The sequence below is a fragment of the Cervus elaphus genome, chromosome 1, assembly GCF_910594005.1.
Source record: "Cervus elaphus chromosome 1, mCerEla1.1, whole genome shotgun sequence".
Classification (NCBI taxonomy): domain Eukaryota; kingdom Metazoa; phylum Chordata; class Mammalia; order Artiodactyla; family Cervidae; genus Cervus; species Cervus elaphus.
Genome location: NC_057815.1, coordinates 63,245,537 through 63,256,104, shown reverse-complemented (window position 1 = coordinate 63,256,104; position 10,568 = coordinate 63,245,537). Strand labels below are relative to the sequence as shown.

Here is a 10,568-nt window from a genome sequence, read left to right as displayed (position 1 = left end):
TTTAATGCAGGAAGTCTGTATGAGTTGCCATGTATTTTAGGACAGATTGGTCACTAAACTAAGCTGTCAGATACCTGAAGGTTAGCACCCCAATGACTCATTTTATGGTCAATTCATACATCATTGACTCTAACAGTAGTAAAATTTTTCTGACTCAAAGATAATCAGGAATAGAATAGGAATCCTTTAAGAACTATCAGGATGTCTAAATTTTTCAAGAGGAAAGAGCAACATTTGAGCATGGTCTGACAAGTACAGATAGTGGGTGGCAGGTGGGAAGTACATAAGTGAGTACAGAGTTGATAGGATGGAGTGATTATAGCTGGTAATGAAAAGTTACTGAGGTAAACTTGGGAATAGTGAGGCTTATTTGTCAAAAGTCGGAAACTGGTTCTGCTCTTACCAAATATCTGAAGAGCACTGTCAGTTCTTCATATCACCTCACTCAACTCTTATCAAACACCAACTCTTCTTAATATTTTTATATTATATATTCTGCAATGCTTTCTATCTGGACCATCTGTAACAGCACCTGGCCAAGGTCAAAATTCCACATCCATCTGGTGCTGGAACAGCCTTTCATGCTTTTCTCTTGTCTCTGTAATACAGACCTTCTTCACCTTTTATACGTTTGTCTGAGACCATGTTTTTGTGTTCATTCGCCAATAAACCAAGATCTGTATTATTTGGAGGCATAGCATCAATTTATTCAGTTTGAATTGAAGAGGAAAGCTGCTAGCTATCAATTTAATATATTTAATGAATGTGTGGAGAAAGAGAATTTATAGCATTAAGTGAGGGATTGTTAGCCAGCAGTCAAACCACAAGAGACCAAGCAGATTTTAGTTATGTCATCTTGGGTTCACCCACACCTATTATCCCTGAAATCATTACCACAACTTGCAGACACCTCCCTACTCTTCTCTTTCCTAAAAGGCTAAATAAGAGACATTTATATACACCAGTTTTCTTTGTATAAGTTGAGTTCCTTTTCTACTGTTTTCATGAACAAAAAAATGTCTAAAGTCTAATTAAATATAGACATACTCCTTTGCCAACAAATTCAGTTTTTAAATGTTTTTAATTAAATTTAATCAAAATAAATGTTTTTCATTTTTCTTAAATAAATATTTTAAATATTTGACTCTTCCTTTCAATGAAGGAATTCTGGAAAGAAAAATCTGAACCTATAATGTTCTTTTGTTACATGTGTGCATGCATGCTAACAGTCATATCCTACTCTTGAGATATTATGGTCTGTAGCCCACCAGTCCCCTCTGTACATGAAGTTCTATAGGCAAGAATACAGGAGTGGGTTGCCATGCCCTCCTCCAGGAGATCTTACCGACCCAAGGAATAAACCCCCATCTCCTGCATTGCAGGTGGATACTTTACCACTGAACCAACAGGGAAGCTCAATCAATCTCTCTCTGTCTCTAGATCCATCAATAAACCTATCTATCCATCTAATCCTATTGGTTCTGCTACTCTGGAGAATCTTCACTAATCCAGTGGTTTAAAAGAACTCAATTAGAAATTAAAAGTTATGATAAGATTCTGATAAATAGCTATAACTGTCATTTTATGAATTGATGTGCTCAGTGGTTAAGTCATGTCTGACTGTTTGCGACCCCAAGGACCATAGCCCACCAGTGTTAGACTCTGTCCTTGGGATTTCTCCATCAAGAATACTAGAATGGGTTAATAACTCCCAGAAGAATAGAATACTGGATCAGAGAATGGTAATATTTTCATTTGTGTGCAAGGCTGACACACATAATGCCAAATTTATACTTTATTTGTAATGGGCACAATTTTTAACTTGAAAAGTCTTAAAGAGTATATTAATAAAGGTAACAGCCTTTGTCATAAGTGATATTAACAAGGTTATCAGATATAGAGTTCATATGAAAAGTATTATATAATTGTTATATAATAATTCTTGTTACTGGAAAAATAATTGGAAAGTAAAAAATAGTAATTATAGAGAATAAAAATATGTTACATTAAGATACTTTCCTATGTATGATAAAATAAAACACAAAATTCTGTATTGAAAATTACAAACATTGTTGACAGACAGTAGACAAGAACTAAAGAAACAGAGAGCTATGTCACCTGAATATATTGGAATATTGTTAAGATGTCAGTTCCTTTACATTTATCCTGTAAGAATCCTAACATATATTTTACCAATAATTTAGAAACTGATTCTATATTTTATAAGGAAACTCAAGGTGATGGATCCAAAGTAATCTTTAAAAAAATATAAGTTTTGAGTATTACAATATCTTCAATTAGTACTCAATATAAAACCATAATAATCAAGACATTTTGGGGTCATGATGGATATAAGGTTAGATTAGTGATTCAGAATGGAACTCTTGGAAGAAAACCCACATTTATATGATCAGCTGATATTCTACAAAGTTGATAAGAAAAGGCAAACATAAACTAAGCAGTAGAAAATGAATGTCTTCCTCTGCAGTGGTGGGAATAACATTGTTATGTGTTTATCTAAACCTTTAACATTTGTCATTTTATGATCATTTATCATTTATCATTTTATCATTTATCTAAACCTTTATCACTTATCATTTTTAATGACTAAAGAATATAGGAACATGGGTAAATGTGTTACTTGATTGGAACAGAGACTTGTTTCTTCTTTATTCACAGCTACCATTGCCATAAGATCTGGCTAATTTAGGCTCATCAATTCTTAATGAAATAGATAATCTGGAATACTTGCATCATTTTTTTGTGAACCCAGACATAAGAAATTAACAGTGAAGGGGTGAAAGAGTGAAGGGGTGAAAGCACATGTTCCTTTAAGGCAGTTAAACATAGAATTAGAAATGGAAGACAGGGCTGACATTGGGACACCAGAGGTAATTCAGCAAAGGCCATGGAGCAACTGAGGAAATTTTCATCATTTCTCAATTCGCTGAGAACTAATTTTTCTGAGAACCTGGGCTCATGACTTACATTATTTTTTTTTCTAATTGAAAGCATCAGTTGTTAAATATTATGTAATTAGAATCAGGAAATTCTCAAAATAATACACTAGAGACATGTTCGTAATTCTGTAAATATAAGCTTAGGTTATTTCATTCTTTCAGAGATTCTCCTCTAAAGTTTCTGTAAGTCAATAATCTCATGACAAAATAATCCTATATTGAAAGTCAACAGATAGGGCAGTAATGCAGGAATAAGTTGTGGTTCATGATGCTAAATCTCAGGTAAAAAAATGAAGAGATCATTTTAATGTAAGATCCCCGTATCTGTTTTCATATTGAGAATAGACTAGTCATTAAAGTAAGCTGTTGAATACCCATAGATTTGCTCCCCAATGACTAATTTTATGATCAATAAACTAATTTTATGATCAAACAACTCTAAAGTAGTCAAATTTTCTTTCTTAGGTAATCAGACAAAAAGGATAATCAGAACAGGAGTCCTTTGAGAACAAACACTATGTCTGACTTTTTCAAGTCAGGAGCAACATTTGAGCATAATCAGACAAGTAGAGAGAGTTGGGTATCAGGCGGGAAGTACCTAAGTGAGTAAAGGTTGATGAGATGGGGTGATTATTATTTTAAAAACTGGTCATGAAAAGTTATGGAGATAAACTTGAGAATAATGAGACTCACTTGATAATTGTTGGGAGCTGGTTCTGCTCTTACCAGATGCAGGCAGTCAGCTGCATATCACTATCACCTATGGTTTAGAATTCTTAATTCTTATTCCTTTCCATTATGAGTCCTGAAATGCCCCTTATTTCTATCTGCACCTTCTGTAACAGCACCCAGTCAGTATCAGGAACTCTAAATCATGTGGTGCTGGGCTATCTGCAATGGATGGATATCAGTGAGATAAATCTTTCATGCCTTTCTCTTGTCTGTGCATTATAGACGTTCTTCATCTTTTATGTCTATGTGAGATCATGCTTTTGTGTTCATTCTCTAACAAAAATCACAATATGATCTGTATTATTCTGGAGCATAGCCTCAATTTATTCAGCTTAAATAGAAGAAAGTTGCCAACCACCAATTTTAATGTTTCCTAATGGATTTGTGGAGGACTTATGAACACAAAATGGGAGATTTATTAGATACGAGCCAAACCACAAAGGGTCCTGCAAGTTTTGATTATACCCTCTTGGGTTTATCCACACTAATATCCCTGAAATCCTCAGTACAATTTCCTTGTTCTTTTTTTGTTTTGTTTTTTTCCCCACAGGCTAAATATGGAAATAATTATATACACCAATTTTTTTTATAGACTGAGTTCCTCTTCTTCTCTTCTCATTGACAAGTAAGTCAAAAGTCTACTTAAATGTAAACATGTTCCAGTGCCAATAAATTCTATTAAATAAATACCCCATGACCCTTCCTTTCAATGAGGCAATTCTGATATGAGTTATTTGTTCTATCTGCTATTAAAATTGGGGTATTGAGCACCCCTACTATTCTTGAGTTGCTACTTATTTCTCCTTTTAGTAACATTAATGTTTGTTTCATATATTTGACACTCTAATATTTATAATATATTTTCATATGAATTCAACCTTTAAATGTTGCATGATATCTTTGCTTTCTGTGACAACTTTTTTTTTTTTTTTTTGGCAACATCATGGGGCTTGCAGAATCCTAGTGTCCTGACCTGACCCACAACAGTGAAAACACTGAGCCCTAACCCCTGACCTGCCAGGGAATTCCCAGTGACAGTTTAATTGAAAGCCTACTTGACTAATAAAAGTACATCTACTACTCTCTCTTTTGTTTATCATTGGCTTGAAATTTCTTCTATTTCTTCACTTTCAGACTTTACATGTGTTTTAAGTCTTAAATCCTATGGCATTCTTGTAGACAATATATACTTTAATTTTCATTTAGTTACTTACATATTTTACATATGACTCATTATCCTTTAAATGTTTTTTTTTAATTATTATTATTCATTCTCTCCCTGGATTTTTTCATGTCTTTTGCTGTTGTTATTCAGTCACTCAGTCGTGTCCTACTCTTTGCAACCTCATGGACTGCAGAATGCCAGGCTTCTGTGTCCCTTACCATCTCCCAGAGCTTGCTCAAACTCATGTCCACTGAGTCAGTACTATCATCCAACCATCTCATCCTCTATTGTCCCCTAGTCCTCTTGCCTTCAATCAACTGCTGTTTCCTGTCATCCCTTATCTATGCAGGTTTAAGTGTTGTTAGAGAGAATGATCTATGTTTTAAAGCGAAAGTTAAAGTCACTCAGTGGTGTCGGATGGAATTCTCTAAGCCAGAATACAAGAGGGGATAGCCTTTCCTTTCTCCAGGGGACCTTACCAACCCAGGGATCGAACCCAGGTCTCCTGCATTGCAGGGGGATTCTTTACCAGCTGAGCCACAATGGAAGCCCAAGAATATTGGAGTGGGTAACCTATTCCTTCTCCAGCGGATCTTCCCGACCCAGGAATCTAACCAGTGTCTCCTGCATTGCAGGTGGATTCTTTACCAACTGAGTTAGGAGGGAAGCCCCAAGTGAAAATGAAAGTCGCTCAGCTGTGTCTGACTCTGTGACCCCATGGACTATACAATCCGTGGAATTCTCCAGGCCAGAATACTGGAGTGGGTAGCCTTTCCCTTCTCCAGGGGATCTTCCCAACCCAGGGATTGAACCCAGGACTCCTCATTGGTGGCAGATTCTTGACCAGCTGAGCCACAAGGGAAGTCCACTCTAAAACCAGAAGAATAATGGCAACCATTCAAAGTATGAACCTAAATGAATTTTACTTCTTCTAAGAGTAGTAAGCTAAAGTTTTTAGTATTTGATGACTTGTAAATATCCCCTTCAATTATGACCATCTGAGATTTAAAGTATTTTTTGAGCATAGAAGTTTGTACAGTATCTATCTTTTATCATATTGAAATTTCTACTTAGAACTAACCTAAATTCTCTTTAGAAAGATCCACTGTGATCAAGATATTCGGGGTATACAAATACTGTCAATACATGGTCACAGACTTGTTTGGTCTTCACTCCATAGATGATTGGGTTGATAAAAGGTGGAACTACAGGTAAAGTTTAGATAAAAGGATATGAACATATAGCAGTGTATAAAAACCAAACCTGTGTGTGAAGAAAGAAAAGGCAAGGAGATAGAGCTGTAGGAAGACACAAATTTGGGCAATGAATATTGTAAAGGCTTTGAATCTTGCCTTTACTTGCTTATCTTCCTTGCCTTCAGGAAAGATTGAAAGATAGTGATAAAGATTTGAATATAAAACAACATAAAGATTATGTCAAATCCTAAGATACAGAAGGCAACAAATAGACCATGTATCTTGTTGATCCTTACATCATCTGTAGCCAGCTTCACAATGGCCATGTGCTCACAATTAGCATGGGAGATGACTGCTGTTCAGCAGAATTTGTCAATATTTGATAAGCTCTGTGCATGGTGCTATAAGAATGGTAGCCCTGAGTGTCACCCCAACTCTAATGTGAGTTGAGTTGTTGGCAGACGACATTGACATGTCTCAAGGAGTTACAGATGGCCACATAGTGGTCTAGGGCCATCACCAGTAAGACACCCGATTCAATTCCCTGGAATGAATGAAGAAATTCATTTTCTTTTTTCTCATGGCTGAATAAACTAATTATTCAGAAAATGCAGGTCAAAATCATAGATATCACCTCACATCTTCTAAAAGATCTTCCATCAATAAAAGAGCTTCCAACAACAGATAACAAGTGTCAGTAAAGATGGAGAGAATAGGGAAGCTTTGCACAGTTTTCGTGAATATGCAAATTTGTTTAGCCTATGAAAAACAATTTGGAAGTTCCTAAAAAATTCAGAAAAATTTCTACCATGTGACCCAATAAGTCCACATTTGTGTGTATGTCTAAAGGAAGTAAAAACATGATGTTGATGAGATACATGCACACCTAGCACATCCTTGTTTACTGAAGCAATATTTATAACAGTCAAGATATGGAAATAACCTTAGTACCTGTCAATAAATAAATGGATAAAGCAGATATATATACATATATATATATGATGAAATCTATATCTTATTGTTTCTATTTTGACTACTCTTTTCTAATTTTCTATCTCTGTTGAATGCTTAGGATTCAAAAGTAGTATAAAATATTTAGTTAAACACACACACATATATAATTAATTAATGTACATATATATACCTGTAATATGTTGCTCAGTAGTAAAGAATATGTCTGCTAATACAGGAAATGTGTGTCCGATCCCTGGATTGAGATGCTCCCCTAGAGAAAATACCAGTCCATTCCAGTATTCTTGCCTGAAAAATCCCATGGACAGAGGATTCTAGTGGGCTACAGTTGACAGGCTTAAAAAAAAACTGGGCACTATTTAATGACTAAACAACAAATATACATATAAACATGTAATTAATCTAATAAGATATTTAAATGTTTTAAATTATGTTTTTTACCTTACTTAACTGATATTCTTCTAGGGCTGAGTCTCATTCACAGCAAAATTGGTAATTCAGATCAGATAAATTTTGTGTTGTGGGCCAACTTTCTATGCTGTAGAAATTTTAGCAGCATTCTTAGATCCTACCCATTAGATGACAGCTGCCTTCTCCTGACATGATGAACAAAAATGTCTTCCGATATTGTCTAGTATCCCCTAGATATGGGAGGTGAGGCACATCACTCCTGGTAGTTAACTGTTATTCTAGAGTCTAAACATTGGGAAGGATATTTCAAAAAGAAAGAATTAGTACAAAATTACATAAATGAAATGGTGAAATTGTGAATCAATTAATAGCCTTCACAGAAAAATTGAGTCTTAAGCAGAAATGATGATTGTAGAAGGTATTGAAACAGGAAGAATATCAAATGTAAAGTTACTATTGTAAGCATACTTTCAAAATTTCAGGTGGCAAGTGAGTTCTTTAGCTTTTAAAAGTTCAATTTGATAGCATCTTGATGAATGGCTTAAAAGGATGAAAGCTAAGCATAAGGAAATAAGATAGGAAGATACATGTGGTAGTAAGTGAATGGTGTCACAGTACCAGAGGAGTAACAAAGAAGCAGACTACGTGAGGCTTAATTACTTAACATTGGGAAATTGAGAGAAATGAGGATAAAAATGTTTTGGATTTAAGAATTATAGCACTAATGTTCAAAAGACAAGGTAGACTACATCCATCTATATGTTTAAAAGAGGGAAGAAAGATACCTTCCTTTCTTAAAATCATAGGCCATGGAAACATTATCTCATGTGCAGAATAAACCTTGAAACACTAGTGTTACAGCTCCAATTCTACTCAGATTAATTACAATAAAAGTTTTCAGGAATTTGGGGGATTTAAATCCAAACTACAAACACCTCACAAATATTCTCCCTCTATGAATTCTCTGATATTCCCCCATTGAGCTCAAGTCCTCCAGTGATAGAGAACTGTGTTTTCTGAGATAGCTTGCCACATGGCAGGAGCTCCAAATATCACATCGACTGTCTTTACATTGAGTACCAAAATGTCTCCTTAATTTTTCATAAAAATCCAGAATCTATCTTCCAAAAATACCCTCAACCATGGATCATGATGATTTATTGCACAGGATCTGAAATCAGTCAAGAGAGTTGAAATCCTGGATGCCACTACTTAGTTTGCACACTCTATAGCCAGTTATAGAACCTAACTTCAAATTGTCTGTATTTTTTTCTTGCTAAAACAATGTTCACAGATAGAAATACATTCTAATGCAATTACAAGGAATCAATGACAGTTCATGTAAATAATTTTTAAAATATATAAAATGTATTTTTCTGTCACTAAATGCCAGATGTTAATCCATAGAAGTTCATCCTATCCTTTCCATAACTTTAGATACCTGAGGAGCATGTCACATGAATGACTTGAAGTCCTCATTCCCTGTGAATCTTTCCTGGTCTATATGGGTATTATTTGCTAACCTGTTAACAAATAAGCTTTTCATCCATTTATGTGCCCAGAATATTCTCTAGAGGTCCTCCCAGTTGTCAACCTCATTAAAATGTAACACCCATTACGTCATTAACTGATTTAGAAATATTCTGGAAATCAGGAGACTAAGTCATCCTAATGTTTGAACGCTCAACTGAATTGTAAGATTCTACAGATATTTTAAAATCATCTTGGCATTTTATTGGATCACATGGTATATGTGTTCTCGATTTCCCCACACTCAGTGCAGTTTCAAGCCCAAAGACTCACCAGATATCACCTGTGGTAATACCCATAGAAGTAATAGAGTTGGAAACTTTTTGCTGTTTCAGCTAGTGAAGATGAATATTTCATAGTACATGGTGTACCTGCACAATTGGTTTTCACAAATTCTTGGTGAGTTTTTAGGTTCACCTACGTAAAGGGTGAAAAAAAGAAAAGCATCTTATGGTTCAAATATACAAGATTCATTATGTAACAGTGTTTGTGTCTCTAAAAAAGAAACTCTTAAACTTTGCTTTCACTTTGGAACTGGGAACAAAATGATTCTCCTTTTAAAAATTCCTAAAAGAACACAGTGCCCCAAGAGAGGACAAAACAAGTCAATGGCACTTATTTACAAAAATGATAAACCAATATAGGAACATAAAAACTTCTTGAGACATATGGATTACTCAGTATAGACCTGCTGACTGAGAAAAAAGGAATATTTCTGTAATCTAATTTCAATCTGAGAAGCACTCATTTTTAAATTTTAGGCCTTTGAAAGATGCTGACTTGTGAAATTTCACCTCAGAACCTCAGTCATCTGTCACTTTCTGAGCATCTTCCATGTGAATTTGTTGAAACAAGTCTTTCCTGTATCCAACCAGCCCTCATCCAATTGCCTCAGTTATGCTCAGAATCCTCATGAAATGTTGATGTACATTTTAAAGGATTTTAATACCTTTCACAGTATCTATAGTAACTTCCTATTGGGATCTATTGTTCATGGCAGGTATTTATTTAGTTGAGTTAAGGAACAAAAGAGTGTGCCTTATATAAAGGATTTTAAGATTTAGAAGCTAGAAAATTAAGGGGAAAATCTCCCCTTCTTTTTTTCATACAAGGAAAAGTCTCACAAGACTGTGTGTTATTTGTGTTTACCTGAGGGCCAGTGTGATTTTTCTTAAAGTCACACTGGTTTTGTTCTGTGTAATTGGGTCTGGCCCTGTTTCATAGTCATGTTCTGTTTTCACTGACAAACGCTCTGACCCCATCTTATCCATAATCCATCCTTGAAATAGTGTAGCATTGAGGACATTTACCTGTGAGGCTAGCTCACTGTGCATTAGGAGAACTGGTTCTGTGCATCTTTTCCCAGCTGGGCCCGAGGTGATTCAGGTCAGCTGATTGATATCAGCAAACAGGAAAAAAACAATGTGTATCAGAGTGTCAACCACCCACCAAAGTAACAGAGTTGCCCTTAGAAATAACTAAATTCAAAGGCTTTTGCCACCTTAATGAGAATTTAAAATTTTAAATTTTACTTAAATACTTGAAGATTTTGCTTCTCATTACTTATTTTGGTGGAAATATTTCCCTTTGTCCTTAGTATTT

The 10,568-nt window shown here is 35.0% G+C and overlaps 1 pseudogene; it reads right to left on the bottom strand.

Moving 5' to 3' along the window:
• Positions 1–5,949: 5,949 nt before the first annotated feature.
• On the bottom strand, positions 5,950–10,228 carry LOC122702185 (annotated as a pseudogene).
• Between the last annotated feature and the right edge of the window lie 340 nt (positions 10,229–10,568).